The sequence below is a fragment of the Condylostylus longicornis genome, unplaced genomic scaffold, assembly GCF_029603195.1.
Source record: "Condylostylus longicornis isolate FDR11 unplaced genomic scaffold, ASM2960319v2 ptg000030l, whole genome shotgun sequence".
In the NCBI taxonomy this organism is placed as follows: Eukaryota; Metazoa; Arthropoda; class Insecta; order Diptera; family Dolichopodidae; genus Condylostylus; species Condylostylus longicornis.
In genome coordinates, this window is record NW_026577999.1 from 1,481,588 (window position 1) to 1,502,682 (window position 21,095).

A 21,095-nucleotide genomic window follows, 5' to 3' on the forward strand; every position below is an offset into this window, starting at 1 on the left:
ACAATTTCTTTAAAATTCGTAGAAAATTCAATTCAATTTCTGGTTGTTTTAAAAATGGGATTAATAATTTAAAGAAAATTCAAACAATTTATTTTAAATTTATTGGCTCTTATTATTGGTTTCTTAATATGTGTATATACACCATATATAATGTTATAAAAATAAAAATATGAATGTTTTTTAAAAAGTATTGTGATTATGATAATGAAGCGAATTGAAATTATTGAAAATTAAATTACTTGACGACTCTATTAAAGTTTAAGTTTAATCAAAATTTAATTTATTAAATTAATAAAGATATTAAAAAGTTAAGAATAATTTGAGAGAATGTAGGTTTAGGAAAATTTGAAAGACCCAATTAAATAATAAAAAACTTCATGAAATCATAAGTATATGGATTGATACTAATTCAAAAAATTTAGCCGTTTATCACCTGATCCACATTTTAGCTGTAATATCAAATCAATTCAATTAAAAATAGCTAATTCAGCTTTTAGCACTTTAGTGCACATTTATGTGACATACTAGACGGTTTTCTATAACGTATTTGTTAATAAGAGTTTAAAATTATTTCATGACCCAACTTAAAAATGAAGATTTGATTTCTAAATGTCAACATCCATTATTACATATTATAATTGCAACTTATATCCTAAACACAATAGGGAAATACTTTGAACAAAAGTTGAATACTGAAAAGAAATAAAATTTAAAGAAAAAAAATGTTGACTGTTGAAAAAGTGTGCCATATTAGATGGAACTGCACGTAATAAAACTTTAACTGCGTAATCACAAGCTGCAACTTAATTCAAAATTAAATTACAAACGATTTATCACGGCGAATGTCAAAATTCAAGTAGAATACACCATTTACCTAAATAGGGTCAGAAAAAAAAACATCAGCAAAAATTGCCGCCGCGAGTAAAATAGCCTAAATTTTAATGTGTGTGTGTGACATTGTATACAAAATACTAAACAGTTGATTTGGCCGTTCCGATTTACTGAGTTAACAACAGAAATTGCTCGTCATTGCCGTTAATCGGTTTTATTATGTTTTTACATTTCACAAGCTTTTGATTTTACAGTTGTAGTGTGTCATCATAATAAGTCATATGTGATTAATTTTGACACAGTTGCAAATTCTTCTTGCACTTCATCATTCTTGCAGTTTTCACGAGTTGCGTCAATTTGTTTAGGGTGTTTAAATTAATTGAACCACTTTGCCAAAGTAATGAATTATTGTAAAGTAAGTAGTTACATATTTCAATAAGATTTTAACCAAAATAATAAAATAAAGGATTTTGGTTAAAATCTCATCCATCGGACACACTGATCAAACATCCGTATTGTCTTCATAGAATTGTAGAAACAGAACAAAATCTGTGAACGGCAATATTAAGTGTATATTATTTTACGTATAATGACAGTCATACGAGGAAACAGATGATTTAAAAAAAAAAGCCAAAGATAAAATAGACATGTAGATTGTAGAGTGTAGGCTATTTTACCGCCGGTGGTAATTTTGTTTGATTCTGGGCATTGTCACCAGTCCCATTTAAATAGGTGTATTGTATATGCATTCTGACATTTCGCCGCGGAAAGTCGCTCTTGTTCTGTTTCAACTTAATTTTTACCATGAATTTGTAACTTTGTTTTTCTACTTGTTAGATTAATTCAATTGACAATTGTAGGAAAAAGTCATTAAATTTGGAATATGTATAAACTTTTTTCATTTTTTTATTTTAATTTAAGTAGCTTTTCTTAAAAATTATAAAAAAAAAGATATTCTACACAATTTGGAATAAATTAATAATAAAACTGTGAAAAAATAATCCTTTTAAAGTTTTTTTTTAGTTTATAAAAAAAGTTCTTGTATGCTCTGTCTATTGCTATTCTATGATGGGAATAACTTAGTAATTTGTATAACACGAGTTTATTCAAACATATGTAAGTATGTATTTATAATATGAACATATAACTAACATACTTAGTACGTACATACAATAGTATGTACAAACAAAATATTTGACTTAAATTGATTATGTAAATAAAATTGATGTTGAGACTTTTTTCTTTACATTTTTAGCACGCGTAATTCCTAATCTTAATCAAAGAAGTTCAAAAATCACATTACTGTTTTTTTTTTTTAGATATGAAAAGCCGCTCGTTTAAGATTGGCATTTAAAAAGTTGCGGAAATTTTTGAGTTTTAATTTAGTAAACAAACACTGGTTAAGATTAACATTTCCGGATAAAACTCTAGAGGAATTTAGTAAACTCACATTTTGAAACCTGATACAGATTATTGACACATATGTATGTACATATAATCTTTCCCTTTCCTATACTTCATTATTTTACTCAAAGTAAAATTACTTTGAGTAAAATAATGAAGTATAATAGTAATATAATGAAGTATATTAGTCTTCACACAGTTATTTTCCATAAGAAATTTTGGAAAAGTTCTCTTAAGTATTCTTCTGTTTTCCTAGAACATCTTTCAAAGTAATTTCTCGGATAACGTTAGTAATCTTAGTTAGTACTGAATTTATTTCTGATCAATTCCTAAAAAAAAAAGCAAACGCAATTATTTTGTGTCACCATTTGATTTGAAAAAGCTCAATGAAAAATAAAAAGACAAAATTATTCGGAAGTTTTAGAATCGGAAGTATAAATTCAGTGTCTTTACATTTGTTTTTTCTATATTTTACATTTTTTTGTATGAAATTGTAAAATTTTTTCGGTATTTTATTTCCTCACTCCTTTTTTTTTTGGTGAATATCTGTAATTGGCTTTTATTTAAACTTTGAACTGATTTATTTTCAAAAAATTTAAATAATACCCAATTTCTTTTAGCTTTAATGTGATGAAAATCATCTCATACAATTGAATGTTATAGAATAAACTGAAAATCGTGCTTCCTATATTTCATTTAAATCAGCTTGCGTGATTGAAAAAAAAAACGTGTGAAAATGATAACAAAACTATTAGATTTGTTGTATATATACAATGTATGTATGTTGAGGTACCTACAGTATGTGCGTTCCAGTATTGATTGGAAAAGGTTAATAATATTTGGAAAAGGAACTTTTGTTAACAAGGTTTTTCTTCTGTAAGTGTATTAATTAGATTGAATTTCACTGAATTTTCTGAATAGGCAGGTATTAGGGAGCAATCTGTAAACACCACAATATTTTAAATCAAAATTCTGTAGCACAAAAGCAATAATTACGTTTATCTCTTCTTTTTGTGTACTGTTGTTATTATATAATATATTTCACTATCATAATTATACCATTTTCGTGGCTTACAAAATCCCACTATCCTTATAATATGTTTTACTCATATATTCTGAGGCTGGTTCTAAGTTTTGCAATTCATCTGGTTCTGTGCTAAAAGATAATGCTCTAACATTATTTTTCGAAAGATATACGTTTCATTTAACTTAGCAATTACTCTGCTTATGCCCTGCGCTGCCTGTGATGGTTGGGCGGCTGGTATGTTAATACTTTATATCCCATTCAACTGTATTTCATCTTAATTGTCGTATCACTTCAGCTTTGAAATCCTCTTTATCAATCCGCGTTATTCGCATTCTGTGAATCAATAAATGGATTGAAATGTTTTGTTGCGATTTTAACGTAGGTACTTTTAATAATTCGACTTTGAAACTATGTTCATATAGTCGGATCTATATATTCTGTATATAGTTATATACAGAAGACAATTCTTGTAACTGCACAGTAGAACTATCTTTTTTGGTTGGCGCTTTTAGTTGTTCGTTCAGTAATTACAAAAATTGTTTTCTATGTATAACTAACGTATAAACTATACACACAATGATAATATAAAATTATCCTTTATTATAATAAATTAATACTGTAGAAGAATAACTGAACATGATTAATTGCAATATCATGAAGTTTCAGAGAACTCTTTTGTTTTTTTTCTTTTTGTGTTCATTCTTATATAAATGGCCAAAAGAACCTCAATATTTTTGTATTTATATATTTTCTGAATAGACTGGTGTTAGCTATTCAAGTAATTTATTTTCAAATTACAAAAAGAAAAATCTTTTATAAAATAAGGTTCGTCCTGAACTATTAAATAAGGCAAAAAAAATATGTTAAAAAAAATATTCTAATTCAAATGTGTAGAAGTTCAAATAAATTATCAAAATTTCGAATCAATGAACATAAACAAAATGAAGAAGAAAATTTTAATAAAAAAAAAAATAGGAAAAAATGAAAATCTTTTAAAATTATTTTTCTCATAAATTTTCTTCTTTTATGACATGTTTATAGCATTTTCCTAATGATTTTTTGTTCTACAATTTGATTTTTTTGTCTTATCCTTTTTTTTTGTTTTCAAATCCTTAAAATTATTCACATATTCTACTTCATATGTTAATATGTATATGCATCTATATATGTAAAATAATCTGTTTAATAAACTTAAAATAATAAGAGTATGTGTTTGCGTAAAATACACGAGCTATAAAAAGCATTTTGAAGAGGAAGCCAATGAAAAGCCATGAATCAATATATTCGATTCTTTTTTGCTCATAACTTTTGTCACCTTAAGTTTAAAAACAACAAAAAAAAAATTGACTTAGTCAAAAACAACAAAAAAAAAATTGAGGTCTTTCATCTTGAAATACGAACTCAATAATTTTATTTGAGAACAAACATTTCCTGTCGAGTCATTCCTTAAGTATATTTATTATCACTTTCGGAGAAATCAAAACCGATCTTAAATGAATTACGATTTTTATGTTTACTCTTACTCTTTTTAGTTTTTTTTTCTAAGTATTATTTAAAATAAGTAGGTAAGTGGTGGGGGGATCGAAATATATGACGTAAAAAGTGCTGAGAGTAAAAATTCAATTTTATTCACAATATTTGAAAGATTCATTTAGTAAATTTATATTTTAGTTGAATTATTTTAATTTCTGAATTTAATTCTGTTTCAATTGAATATTTTTTTTTGTAGACTAGCGACGACACTTGTATTATATCAGTATGCTTTTCTTAACAGACAGCTTTTGATACTTAATTAAGCTCTTAATAAAAAATTGCAACGCAGCAGCCATATTATATTGTTTTATAGGATTTTTCAATTCCAATCATCCCCAATAGAACTCTCTGCTCTATATAGCAATGAGATAATGAGATATCTCTACTCTAAATTGAACAACTCTCTCATAACACCACAGTTCTACTTTTTTTTTTTTTTTTTTTTTTTTTTCTCCTTTATTTACTCCTAGAAGGAGCATAGGGCTAGTGCATGATTTCTCATGGACTAGTTTCATAGCGTCATAGAGTTTACCTAGGTAGGTGACTAGCCTGTCGGAGTTTTATTTATATTAATTATTTGAGGTTATTAATATTTACTGTTTATTTTTCTTAGTTTTTTTTTTAATATCGAATATTACGAATATTTGAAAATTACTTGTATAATATTTATTATTATTGTATATTAAGTTATAATAATATTGAATATAATTTTTATAGTGACCTATAATCTGCACCAATGGTCAAATTCTACTTTCATTACTCTTCTTTTATTTACTTCGTGTTTAGAACACAAATTTCTGAATATTGATTTTGTTTCGATTGATTCACAACATTTTGTGTGTTTCTTGCAAGTGTTACTTGAATATTATTTTTTCGGTTGTAGAGATCTTTGCTATTGTATACATTTGGAGAATTTAGTGTATGAATAAAACACATACATATTTTTAAGCGAGGTCAATGAAATTTTCCGGAAATACTAAAATGTTAAAATCATAACAATTCAAAAAGAAAAAACTGTTTTCAAAATTCCTAATTGAATGTTTTCAAGTTTTAACAATAGAAAATTTTTATACATTTTTTATTTAAGTTGATGTTAAGATTTAATTTTCAAAATTTCATTTATTTCCAAACGCTCATTCCATTTTTATAAATACTAAATATGCAAATGTTAAAATTGTATTATTTTGGGTAATTTCCTTTCAACTCATTGTGAATTTATAAAAATATATTATGTACCTAAAAAGTTTAAACAATCTTCAATGACATTAAATTAAATGTGATGCTCCTTGTATGTTCAATGAATTTTAAATATTTACAAAATGAATGAATGAAGGTGTTCTTCAAATATCCTCCTTACAATGTGGATGCATTTCTTGTTGCCATATTGAGAATAAAAATGAAATTTTCATATGTAATCAAAATTGAAGAAAACCTTTTCTTTGATTTTTATTGCATATACAAAAGTCGGATTTTCTATTAAAAATATAATTTTGCACCTACATACATAAAAATAAGGATTCATTATTACAATTGTAGTATCAGAATTGAAAAGCCCACGTCATATATGAACAATGTATAATGTAAAAAATTCTGAACAGTTATACCGAAAGGATTTAGATAGAGAAATATTTTAGTGGTGGAAAAATCATTCCAGAGATTTTGATACTTAATACAATTATGCTAGGTTTGCTTTATATTGTTTCTGTGTTTTTAATTTCAGCTGCAGATTCTAATGAATAATTGCAGTGAAATTCTTAATTTTTCTTTTTGAAGTTTATTATTTTAAATAATTTAAAATTCTAATACCACAATAATTAATTATTGTTGTTTTCCCATTTAATTTACCTAAAACTATGCGTCAACAACCTATTGATTTTGTGTTATGTTACCCAAACATTATAAAAATGTTGTCAGTTTTGTTGTGGTATTTGACAAGATTATTTATTTTTTGATTTCTTTTTTTATGACAGGATAATTCGGTAATTCCACAGATGAATTTTTTATCTCTATCCACATACTTACACACATATGTACATTACATAAGTTATTTACCATATTATTTAAACAATAAATTTTTTTATATTGCCAAAAAATATGTTACGTTGTAAGCTTATAAATTTAATGACTTTAAAAGTGAAATATGCAAATAATTTTCAAAATAAATATTTTAAAAAGAATTTTAAAATAAACTATAAACAAAAATCAAAATATTTTTTGAATTAATATTCAATTTGGATATGACCTTTAAAAATTTTGAATTTAAATTTTTTGGTCCTTTAGGTTATTGATACCAATTACGATATTTACATTCTATATATACCATATGCGGTTTATTGCAGTTTGTGCAACATTTGTTTCAACAAAATAAAAGGAAGAGATAAGCGGGACATTCGAATCTTCAATAGTTGGCCGAAATCTTCCTATAGTAGACTTTCACATATCTGGAAGTATTGTAGCTAAAAAAGTGATGTGGTTATTCAAATTGAAATATAAAATTTGCAGAGTATTTTAGAAATATTTAAAACTGTATAAAATTTTATTGCAAACTTTGAAAGGAACAACGAAAATATTGTTCACATAGCTACAAAATAGTAACAAGATTCGTACAGCTGCAAAACAGGATAACTTATTCCATGGAATGAGTTAAGGCAGAAAAATTTTTTGTCGACTTGGATTTGACTCACTGACATCCTGCTTTTAAGGCGGGCAATCTGAGCTACAATGGGAAATAAAGAAATTATTAACGATATAGTCGTAAACTCTGTTATCACTCTAATGTTAATTCTGTGACTTACATTTTCTTTTTTTGAATTCCAAATGAAAACAAGTATTCCTATAATGTTATTCTTCTATAATACTATTTACTTGATATACTGGTTTATAGTTTTTTTCAAAACCCATCGAAATTGATTGAAAATATTTAATTTCACTGAGATCTTAAGATCTTTAAAAATTATTTGAAGATTTAAAAAAATTAATTTTTGATTTTTTTAACCAACTACTTATGTAAATCTATTAGTTGGATCGTGAAGGAGTGCATTTTTGCATAAAATTTAATGTGATTTTGCGTTATTATGAAAATCAACTTTAATATTATTTATACATACATACATAGAAACTATTCTAATAAAATCAAATGAATATTCATTTTTTATTGAGTCATTGAATAAATTTTGACTATTCGTCGCTAAAAATCGTAAAATTTTTCTTTCAATTTTCAAACATACTCAAGTATAGGGAAAATTTTGCATTTTTAAGGAATACTTAATTTTATTACATGCGATGATTTTATTGATAATTTCGTGGATTTTATTTTATAGTTATTAAAAATTAATTTACTTGGAAATTTTGTAATTGCAATTATTTTGAATAATTTTTTGAATTTTATATTTGTTTGTACGCACAACATTAATTGTATATTTATTGTAGAAGTGCCAAAGCTATGTATATTGTGTAGGTGTTGTATTTTTTGACGAAGAATACTTAAATTTTCAGACTGCAACGAAAGACTGCTAGATTTTATAAGAAAAAGATTTCTATATTTTAACAAATTTTAAGTACGGGTTGTGACTTCTTTTTAAGTAATTGTAACACCCTACAATGCTAATCTTGTTTTATGAAATTAAATTTACAGCAATAGAATTAAATTTCCTGAGTGATTATAAAAATGATTGATTTCTGGAGATCAAGTCAGGCGGTCCATACGAGGTTACGTAGGCTAGCATACAATTGGTAAACAGGATATTTAGGGTAATTGCTTGCGTCGTTCTTATGTAAAGAAATAATAGGTATCTGACTGCAATGTATATTAGATTCCTAATAAGAACGTTTAGTGTGACTAGTTTTCTCTAATTATTGTTTATTCTGCCGCGATGATGAACTCAAGCAACTTATGAGGCCTGGAAGACCATAACTCCGCCAATATTTACCTTCTCCAGTGTCACCAAGTATGTATCTTTTCCTGCGAACGAGAACAATACAGTCTTTCAGGAGGTGTATTGAGGTCTCCCCATCTTCCTCACAGAATCTGTAAGTGTGTTCACAGATAGCGTCTGATCCCATTGTTTAACCTGAAAATTCGAATTCCTAACTCCTTCTATTGTTCAGCAACAAAGTTAATTTTTATCGAACAAAGTTTTTAATCGAAGCTACACTTCTTTACCATGTCGTCGCTAAGCATCGCCAGAAGTCAAATCTGCCCGAGAAGGCGATCCTGCTCCATTTCTCTCATTAATTCAACCCCATTTCTTCCTATCTTTAGGATGGGAGTCTTTAGCCCACTGTAATAGTACAGTCTATAGTGTTCTACTATTAAAAACACTTTATTTAAAAAGGTATTCCCTTAGGTCTTTGTCCCGTTAACAAAGTTATAAACAAAGGTTAAAGTTTAAATCAGATTTGTCAAAAAAACTTAAAAATTAATCATAATTTTTTGATTACGATTTTTTTATGTTAAAAAATATAAAAAACACTTACAGGAAATTTTATAAATTGCATCAAAAAATTTTTTAATATTAAACACACTGAACAGTTTATGAACTTTAAAAAAATCACAAAATTATTTTTGTAATATAATTGAGTTCAACGATATGAATCTTAAATTCTCTCACAAATAGTTATCTTTTTCAAGGATAACATAAAAACTAAAGAAATAAAGGAAGGAATTATTTTTTTTTTAACTTGGAATAGCTCTTTACAGACACACACAAACTCAATTTTAATGGTTGCGGTGATAAAATTTGTTTTTTTTTTTATGGAAATTTTATGGAATCAGAATTATTGCATATTTGCTCTAAAAAGTTTTCATTAAAATATACTTCGCTAGTTACTTAAGTATATGAAATGATTTGGGGTTTTATCTCCCTCCCCTTCTATTATTCTAAATAATATTTCTTAAGTCTCTTCCAAACAGACTTATTATTAGAGTACTTGAAAAATTAAATTTTGTTTTTTGCAAAATAATGAAAACTTAAAGAAAATTTATTAGTCGTATAAGAAGCAGCTAAAGACAAAAATTATATCCGTATTTATTTGACCCAATTTTACCTTTTGTATAAATTTTAATTTCTTAAATCATTTTATAAGATCTAATCAGGTTCTTAAATTAATATACGGTTTTACCTAATGCTGACTATATTTAAAATTTGAAAGGATTATTTTATGATTTGTATGAATATTTCCGTCGAACTATGTTGTTCTCATTCTCTTTTTTCTTGCTCCGAACTTTAGTTTTAAATTTTTTATCTCTTTTTTTTTTTAACGCGCGTATACAAAAAGGAAGTATATTATGTGATGGCACCCAATTTCACATGTTTAATTTCCAATGAATTTCTCCATGCTACGGGGAAGCGTATAAATAAACTATTTTTGGAAAGATGGCTGTCTATTTGTTAGCCTGTCGGTGCATTCGTTTATCTTAAGCCCGGCTAAACCACGAGAATTTAGATCAGAGTTGAGTTTGGGAGTCACACGATTTTTTCAACTTTTAATATATGTCAGGTCTCAAGGACTGGACCTTTACCACACTTTTGATTTTTCACTTCTGATTTTGCTCTGAAACGGAATGCAATCTTGGTGTCATCTTCAATAGTGGCTCCGGTTAACATGGTCAAATTTATATGGTGGCTTCGAAGGCTTTTCTGAGTTTGTGTGTTCTTTGGAGATTTGTTGATTTTCTGAAGGAGGGGATCAGGTGTTATAGGTCGTCAATGGTTAAGACTTCCTACCATTCTTGCCACAAGAGTCATTTTTTCCTCTTTGGAATAGTGACTTTGTGATACCATTAGCCGTGAGGTTGATGGTATTTGAATATTTTTTGAGAGGAATTTGCAGTCTTTTTTGTTTTTCTCTTATGCAATATTTTGTTTGTTTCTTGTAAATATTAAATTGTAATTTTCATTTCTATTGATTGTGCCAGTAATTTTGAAATTCAGTGTCAGTCACTGATCTTTTATTCGGTTATATGCTGGCCACACCAATTTTGTTTTCTAAATAAAATTATTTTTTAAAGATTTAATTATTTAATTAAGTATTAAAAACTCTATATTTTTCTCTTTTTAGAAAAAAAAACCAAAAAAAAAGAGTAGAAAAAATAAAATTTTTGATATTCAAGAGAAAATTATACTTTTTTGATTATTTTATAAGCAAATTATTATTTTTAATAAAGAAAGTCCTGAAAGTCCTTATAAAATATTCTAACACTTAATCTAAATGTGATATAAAAGTGGCTTTTGTGGATGAAGTTATTCATCTTTTCCAGCATATTATTTAAAATCTCAAAAGAAAAGTCTTTTGTAATTGCAAGTAATTTTTTTTGTAAGAAAAATGTGCTAATAAACTTATTTTAGACTGTCAAATCTTAAATGAAAATTGTTACAAAAATTTATTGTAATTAAAGGATAGCGAACACAAGAAATTGAGGCTTTGTATATCAGTTTTAAGTTATTGAATCCTAATAAACGATTAAAATTGCCATATAACGACCCGTTTAAATCTAGATATTATATGTAATAATATAGAAAAGTTCTTTAAATAGAAAATTAAGTTGCAAATTTACCAGTGTCTCAATTGTTATTCTGTGAATAAAGAAGTTTATGAGTATTTCTGAAGATTTATATTTGTATATGTAAGTTTTACTGCATGTAGCTCCATTCTGTCGGTTCATATCAGGTCCGTTTGTAGGTCTGTTTATCGGAATTTTTATACCATTCAATATAGATAAAAGAATTTTTTTCAGACAAACAGATTTTAATAAAAAATCCTTCCATTTCATAACTCTTAAAAAATAACATTGGTTTAACTACGGTTTTCTTTAATGTTCGAAGAATGTGTGTTATGCATAAAGTCTTTTTAAAACTAATTTAATTAAACTCCTTTGAAAAATAGTTTTAATACTTTTTTACGCAACAATAATAAAATTTTTTTGTAATATGTTAGAAAGTTCGTGTATATTTGAATAAGTCTACACTTCTCTTGCTGCTAAACCTTTTTAATTTTTACATAAAAGAATTTAAAAGTTGTGTTAATTGAAATATTTTATACATTTTTGTTTTATAAAACATTTCATAATAAAAATCTAATTTGTAACCCTTAATTTTTTGTGGTCAATTCTGTATGTAGTTACTGCTATCGTATACTCTTATATGTTTTCCTAACAAATTGAATTTATTAAACACATTGTATTGGTATAATATTGGTATAATACAGACACACTTTCCTATAGACTGATAATGTTTCCCATATTATATTGTAATATTGCTTGACCGACTAAATGGCTATTAAATATTTGGGACAAAATATACATTTAAAAAAAATGGGTTAAGGTTTTCTTATGAGACAAAATATTTAATAAAATTTTTTTCATGTTTAAGCCTAATTTCGATAAAAATCTCATGAGAAATTTTCATTCTTTCCACTTGTCTATTAGAATGAAACAACAATTTTGTAAAATTTATTTGTTAATTAAAACCCAAAATATAAAATGATTTTTAAAGGTTATTAAAGTTGAAAAATAATTACAAATAGTTTTAGTTATTCATGAACTTTGAGAAAATTTCAAAATAAAAACGAAACAGTGACATTTTCTTAGTCAAACGAAAAATTTTGTTTTGTTTAATAATCAGTAATTATAATGTAAGGGTTGCTAATTACATAAAGTGCAAAACGAATTAATAATTCATTCATAAATATTGCAGGCTGCAGTTTACGATATATTTTTTTGTTCTGAAATGCATATGCCTATACTAATAAACATATAACTGGATATTCTAAATTTGTCATATCGCTCTCAACGCTAAGAAACAGCGACATGTTTAGCTATGTCCGTTCCTGCGACAACTCGAAAATACATTGAGCTAGAGTAACCAAGTTTTTCGAATTGCTTAGGAAAGTTATATGGTGCAAACTACATTTAATATTAACCCGGCTGAAATATCTGTTCAAGTTACCTGCAACATAACTCCAACAATAACTTAATCATATCGTAGAAATTGCAAAACATATAGAGATACTAAATTTTGCATAAATAGACAAAAATTCGGCGAAATTTGGCTATAGCTGTATAAGCCGTATTTGTATTTGCTGTACAATGGCTGCCATACAACTTCGAGAATAATTTGATCATATTTCGAAAGCTCTACAGTAATTAAACTATCAACTTTATCTTTTCTCGTTTTGTTTTAAGTTTTTAGGAAGCGGTGTTTTACACGCTTCTTAAAAACCTTTTCAGCACCGGTTTTTTTTTTTATAAAAATTTTTTAAAAAAAGTGAGTTGATAACCCTAATAAAAACCTTTGAAAAAAAACTTGTTATATTGAAAGCATTAATCATTAAGCACAAATATATGCAAAGCTATTGAAATAATTTATTTATCAATTATCAGAAGTAGGTATTTCAAATATCCAGATTTCTTTCCTATTGTGAAGGTCTTTTATTCAAATATTTACGTAATTTTTATTTAGGAAATTTCAATTTCAATGTTTGTCTTACATGTGCTTTTAACATACTTAATCATTGCCTGTGAAAGAAAATACATTTACTTCGTTCATATTATTATTGAAAATTTAATTTAATGCGTGCACAATTTTCAGCCACAATAAAAATTTAAATTACGATATAAATTTTATTTGATTTTATGTAGCGAGTTATTTATTTAAGGATTTAAGCGACGGTTTGTAATACATGTTTTCATGTCTAGAATTCATCCAACCCTTCCTTAGATTGTAAGGCATGTTTGCTGCAATACGATTCCCTAGCTCCTCACTGTTCATAATTTTTATAGTTAAGAATGTTAATTCTAATTTTAATTAGATATTCTCAATATTAACTCGGGACATTCAACATAACGCTCAAATGTTGATTTTAAATCATAGAGGAAAAATTTTATTAAATTTGTTGATTGTTGGCAGTCTAAAAACCTAAATCAATAGATTCATACCTTACGAATTTTTTTTGGTAAGAAATACTATAAAATGTAAAAGAAAACTGATCTTCTGTATGTTGGTCTACAAAGTAATGTAATGATATCCTTTCAAAAAAATCTTTTGTTAAGATGGGTATAACAAAAATAAAACTTTAAAGAAAACATAAAAATGCATTGTAATGTAATGAACACACATTAATGTATATTATGTATTTTTTAAATTTTTACCTGAATACACACACGTTGAATTTTCATTTGAATTTAATAACTCACAGAATACATATGTAATTTTTTTCATAAATAGAGTATGAAAATAGTTGAATGTTATCGCTTCTCGGCCTTATGGCTAAGATCAAAGTGTAGTATCTGTTCTTATCAGCTTAACATCTGATAGACTTCAAAGAAGTCACAAATGTTAACCTGATTTTTGGAAATAGATGGAGTGCTAGGGGCTTGCTCCACCTCTATCACGGGTTGGCCTAGTATTGCAGTACAACTAGGATTCGGCCCAATAATTAGTTCAAATAGTAAAATTAGTGAAACGAATTTTGTATTGTAGTGTATAAGTGTATTCAGTATTTAGTGCAACATAAACAAAACATATCGATGTTGCAACAGTGAGACCTCATATTAACAAATTGTTCAAAAATCCATTTTTGGCATTTTTCTGTTTAAATCAAATGTGTTTCATGAATATTCTAAAAATTTTTAGTAATTGCTAATAAAAACGAAGTTAAGCGAAAACCGTCTTTTAAGTTTCTACGAGTTTATGACTGTGTTGTTACAACACAATTTTATATTTTATATTCTGAATCTTTGTTGTGCAGTGAAAACTCGTAAGCCACACATAATCAAAAACAGCATCATACACAAGTGAGCCGTTGAAAATATTACACAGAAATGGTTTTCTTACAAGAATTAAAAGCAGTACGTACCTCCAAAGACTATCACTCTTTTTACGATACCGATAACCTTCCAAATAATTAAATATCTTTCATAAATAAACGAAGAATATTTATGCCCGTACGAATGTATGTTCGAAGGGTATACTAAATTTGCCTTACCGTTGTAACGCTAAGAAATAAAGGTCTTAGATATAGACTCAAGTGTATGTTTTTGATCATCGTCAAATTCTGAGTTGATTTAGCTTTGTCTGTCCGTCCGTCCGTTCGTCCGTCCCAACGATAACTCAAAAACTAATTGAGCTAAGTTCACCAAATTTTCACAAATGATTTATTGTAGTAAGTGCCAGAATCCTATTTAAATTGGACATGATCGGGGTACTGGTTCGGGTAGCTGCCATACAACTTCAAAATTTATTTGGCTATATCTCAGAAACTATAAAAGATGAGGTATTGAAATTTCACACAAACGAATATATTAGTAGGGCCAATGTGTCTCATGAAAGTCGTTGAAATTACCTGGCTCCTTCTGGTACCTGCCATACAACTTCAAAAGTTATTTGGCTATATCTCAGGAATTTTAAAAGCTATGGTATTGAAATTTCACGCAAGTGAATATATTAGTAGGACCAATGTGTTTGACAAAAGTCGTTGAAATTGATTGGCTCCTTGTGGTAGCTGTCGTACAACTCCAAAAGTTATTTGGCTATATCTCAAAAACTATAAAAGCTGTGGTATTGAAATTTCACACAAGCAAATATATTAGTAGGGCCGATGTGTTTGATAAAATTCGTTAAAATTTCTTGGCTCTTTCTGGTAGATGCCATACAACTTCAATAGTAGTTTGGCACACACGATTGTATGAATACCTTTATGACAGCTCACAGCTGTATGGCAGCTAAGAACATAAATATTTTAGAAAAAAATAGAAGAATATAGAAGCAATAAGTGGTGTGAGTCTAAATGGGTTTTGTCATGCAACTCTTAGAATCATTTAGTTAGCAAGGAAGGTGTCATACAGTTAACAAGATCAACTCTTCTATTCTCGTTTACTTTCAAATATTTTTTTTTTTTGCATATTTCGGGAATGACTAAATCTACTATTTATTTTCGTTCCATAAGCATATTTATGTATGTATTTGATATATGCCCACACATTGTTTACTCCTTTATCTATGGTCTACGCATTATTAATTATTACTAATTATTTCATTTTGTTTGCAAAATACACGTACACATGTTTCTTGTCTTTATCTACACCAAAGTATTTATATCGCAATTCATATTCATGCATATTAATCTTTTACCTGAAAAATGTCGTTAATACACACAATAAGTAGAGCTTAGGTAAAAATTCAAAATGTGTATAAAATAAAAACTGGAAATAAAAATATACAAAGAGGAGAGAAGAAATATTTTTAATTTTATTTTTATAACTCACAGAATATTTATGTAATTTTTTACATAAATATAGTATAAAAGTTGTTAAACGCTATCGCTTCTCGGCCTTATGGCTAAGATCAAAGTGTAGTATCTGTTCTTATCAGCTTAACATCTGATAGACTTCAAAGAAGTCACAAATGTTAACCTGATTTTTGGAAATAGATGGAGTGCTAGGGGCTTGCTCCACCTCTATCACGGGTTGGCCTAGTATTGCAGTACAGCTAGGAATTCGGCCCAATAAATATTTCAAATAAAAAAACTAAGTGTTATTATACAAAGAAATAAGTTAGGAATTGATTAACATATCAGAATGCAATACATTTTATGCTTGAAAGGATGGTAAATTTTAAGTTTATTCATAACTTCGGTTGACGCTTAAGACTTAATTTAGTAGTTACTTATATAATGATTGTTTTGTTGTTGACAATTTTAAAAGTCAGGGTGTAGTTGCAAAATTTGAATGCAAAATTTTCAATGAAATGAGGAAAAGAATCCATGGTACGTTTGGGAGAAATTTTAAGTCATGAAAAAGCACAATTCGGGTTATTTTGCTTATCTAGAATATCGAGATTCGAGATATACTCAAATAAAAAGCTATGTATTTATTTACATTACATAATTCACTACTTTTTCATTTAACATATACATTATAATGACTCATGTCAACTACATCATGTTTTACACAATAAAAACATACATATGTATATGGTAGATGGAAGTTAAAATACATTGCTATTTATGTAATAAAAATTTATATTTGGGTCTCTTCTGTTCTACTCGAATTATTGCTATATGGGATAAATATTAATTTTATTATTATATTAGAATAAGTCCAAATATAAATATTTTGCTATCCTAATTGACAAAAAAGGCAATATTAATAGAAAACATAAAGTAAACATTAAAAATATTATAAATATTCTCTGCGCCAGGGGTAGCCAACCGTTGGCTCTTTGGAGAGTTTAATGTGATTCTTGATAAACATACCCGGGTTTCTTATCATTCATATTTAAAATAATTCCGAAATGCATTTCAAAATTTCTTAAATATTACTGAAAAAAATATAAAAGTTCGTTTTGGACGATCGACTCCAGAGCACTTTTGAATTTGTTCGCTTTCATTGTAATTGACAGTTCAAGGAAAAAACTTGTATGTATCAGTTTTGCTACAGATATACAGATTGTGTTCTTTAATTTTGGATAAGTTAACTTTTTAATACAGTTTTAATTGGCTCTCTGGACGAATTTCAAAATTTGAAAAGTGGCTTGAAACATCAAGGAGTTTTGCCAGCTCTGCTGTATATGCCTTCGGCTATATAATATGTTTTTCAATAAAAATATTTGCATATGTGTAATATTCGATTTGTACAAGATTTTAAACCTTAAAAATACTTTTACTTATACAGTGATATAGTGTGAAATGGGATTCCTTAGAAATATAATGAAAATTTTAATTACCCTAATCAATAAAATTTTTTTAATGTCATTTTTTGAAAAGCGACATCTGTGTTTCATGCTTTGTTTTTACAATGTTTATTTGAATAAAACTTTGAATTCTTGTTGTTAAACTTAATTTAAGCAAAATAAAATTTTCAATTTGTTATGTAACCTAAATTTTTATCATTCATGGTTTACAATTTACGATAATAAAAGTTATCAGGTTATAAAATGGACATGGAATATAAATAAATTTTAAAGTTTCATGTTTGTCTTTTTTATTTGCTATTTTTAGGGCAAAGTTTATTTTTATTCAAAAATTTTTATTTGTTATTTTTTATTTTGTATTGGTACGCTTTTCTTAAGAAAAATGATAGGAAAAAAGTTAATGATAGTAAAGGGATGGTATTTTAAAACTATTCTTGAGGTTTGATTTGTTATGGAAACTTAGAAACTGCAAAAAAAAAATGTTACAATAAAGTTTAAGTAAAACTTGTTACAAAATATACAAAGAACCCAACCAAACATAAATAAAAAGTTTCTTATTTCTTAGAATAGAAAATTTTTTTCATTTTATTGTTAAAAACTGATAAATAATGAATGACGAATTGAAAAATTATATTAGAATTTTTATAGAAAAAAAAAAACACGGCTAAAATCGTTGAACTTGTTCACTGTAAGTGATTAAATTAAACTTAATAATTATTGCATAGACTTACATAGGAATATAACAATAAATATATAAGAAGTGTTATACAAAGACGCTCGGATACTCTACATCAGTTTTTGAGGCGGAAGAACATGCCATCGAGCTGTATATTCGTGAGTGTATTAGGAATTTATATAATTTCGGACTATAGGTCTGTTTTTTCGGGGGTCATGTCATCCGTTGTTTTAGGGTCTGATCGTCCATCCCGCTTTTTTACTCGACAAGTGAGAAGAAAATGAGTAACTATCATATACTTGTATAGTGTAGTTTTTGAATGAGAAGAATTATTCGGTATTGCGTATCTAGTTTTTTTTTTCTGAAATGTATAAAAAAAATTTATTTACTTTGTTTTGAAAGTGAGACGTTGAGAAAAAATTAAATATCTTATTGGAAAAATGAAATATCCATTAGACGGAGAAACAGAAAATTCTGATTTGAAAATGAATAAAAAGTGAGTAAACAAACCGAGATTCACAATTATTCTGTTAATATCAAAACTAATAACGGAGTGTATTGACGTCCAATCGAGACGCTGGCTAGACACGATAGACTATCATTGATATGGCAACTAGGGAACTGAGGTATTGTGGGAAATAAGAATGCTGATGAGCTTGCTCGTAGGGGAGTGCCTTTGACAACAGTGCTTCGAGTACTCGATGGCTCGGTCGACAACCAGAAATGATTAGTGGGGTCGATGTCCGACTTTAAAATTATTAGTTGAAGTGCTTATTGGACATTGCCTCTTCTACTTGAAAAGGGTGGGTAAAGTAGAGAGTAGGTTGTATCATCTCTGCCTAGAGGAGGAAAGACATTGGTATATTTAGATTTATATTTAGATGTTATTATAGTATATAATAGAATATATTTACTATTGATTGTCTACGCATTTACAGAATGTAATCTCTTTTTATGCCGATTGTTCGACTGTCGCCGATTTAACTAAACGAGATGTTTATAAACGATTTACCCACTTAATTGGTTCTAAAAACAAGGCATTTTTGTCGATGCTATTAACTGGGTAGGACTGTGACAGATTTTTAAAATAGTTCTTAAGGGTGTATGCATTTGGATATGGTGACGAATTATATACAGTTTTATTCTTGCTTGTATAATACGAAGAATCTTACAATTTAGAAGAAATTAACTCTCGTCATATACATTATAAATGAAAGATAAAATTGGTAATATTATAATTATTAAAAAAAATTATTTAATAAAAAAAGTAGATATAGAAAGAAACTCCCAATGTTTTTCAAATTGAATCGAAAATTTACATATTGTATTTTGTAATTTTTTTTCATTTACGATAAAAGTTGGGACGAAAGAAAACTTTTCGTTTTAACATAGATATTTGTGTATATACGCGTATTACACACCTACATGTATAATGAATATGTTCGTATAATAAATTTTATTTTTTGCTTCTTTGATTTAGTTTTATTTTTACAAATCAGACAAATATACTTGAAGAAAATGGTTCTACTTTTTTCATATTCCAATTTTATACAAGGATATTAAATTTCATTTTCAAGTGTTGTTTTTTCTTTTCTTTCCTTTTAGGAGTTTTTGTAGAAAACGTGAGTGCGAGAGTAATTTCAAATATATCTATGTACATATATAATTATTATATGTACTTATAAATATTTGGATATAATGATGATATCTTTATTTAATCTAATGTATGGTTTGAGAATAGGCTAATCAAGTGGGATCATTTGATATGTCACTAATGTTATTTTTTTCTCCAGTATTCTGTCTGGAAAATTATTATACTTTCTTAAGTGTCGGTTTTCTGCTCTTACATTCTATTTGTGAACACATGTTTGTGCAAATTTGTTGGTATAGTATAAATATCGTATAGTGAGTATAGAGAATTTTTTTAAGATAAATAAATTTAATAATAAATTAGAAATAAATAATAAATTAAAGGACATTATGTTAAGGATATTTTTTACACATTTCAATTTTTATTGAAATTTACTTTTGGGTGACTAAATTAATTTCACATTTCTTTTTTTCTTTGTTTTGTTTACAAATTTATGTGTTAAGGGTAAACAAATTGCAAACACTAAAAAACAAGTAAGAATTGATCCGTCATAAGTATACTTTAATGGTATTCTAGTTTAACTCTGTCACTCAAAATGAAAGACTTGAAATGATAACTTTGGAAAATTATTCAAATAAAAATTTAATAACTATTAGACTGTCGAATATTACGCCGTAATTCGGTAAAAGTGTGCGAATTTAGCAAAAAAAAAACGTCTCCAACTGCGGCAATTGAGGTGGTTTGCACCTCGTTGTTAATATGAGGCACCTCATTTTGAGGTTGTGAAGAAATGGGATTGAAATAATCGAGTAAGGGATCGGGATTGGCAGGGTGATGCTCTTTTTCATAGGAAAAGAGAAATACCAGAAGGCGAGGTTGGGTCTCGAGCGGATGTTGTAGAGCACACCCGCACATTATATCTTTATGAGTGGTCGCGGTGCACTGTTATTCCGGTAATTAAGATCTGAAAATACTTTAAGAATAAATTTAGTTGAAGTGGCACTAAAACAATAACGACCAACAGTTTAAATATATTGACAAGTGTGTAGAGTTTTAATTTTCTATTTAAATTTTTGGTTTTATTTTTGATAATTTATTCCTGAAAAAAATATTTTTCTGCTAAATCAACAAATTTCTTTAATATTAAAATTGATTTTTATGCAATTGAGATTTTTTTTTCAATTCTTAAAATTTTCATTTATTTTTTCTTAATAGAAATCAATGAACTTTAAGAAAGAATTATTTAAAAATATTTTAGAAGCTATTCCATTATGCTTGAGGCGATAAAATTGTAATTTTAGATTCTGATATTTGTAGACATGTGTGTATATTTTATATAAATTT

At 27.2% G+C, this 21,095-nt stretch overlaps 1 protein-coding gene and 2 non-coding genes across 3 annotated transcripts in view; all 3 read left to right on the forward strand.

Moving 5' to 3' along the window:
- Nucleotides 1–21,095, forward strand: part of LOC129608061 (relaxin receptor 2) — a 40,952-nt gene that overhangs the window by 3,773 nt on the left and 16,084 nt on the right. The window lies entirely within an intron of this gene.
- Nucleotides 14,042–14,232, forward strand: LOC129608193 (U2 spliceosomal RNA). Its single transcript, XR_008696875.1, has one exon. It is a non-coding gene; the product is annotated as a U2 spliceosomal RNA (small nuclear RNA).
- Nucleotides 16,112–16,303, forward strand: LOC129608194 (U2 spliceosomal RNA). The gene has a single exon (XR_008696876.1). It is a non-coding gene; the product is annotated as a U2 spliceosomal RNA (small nuclear RNA).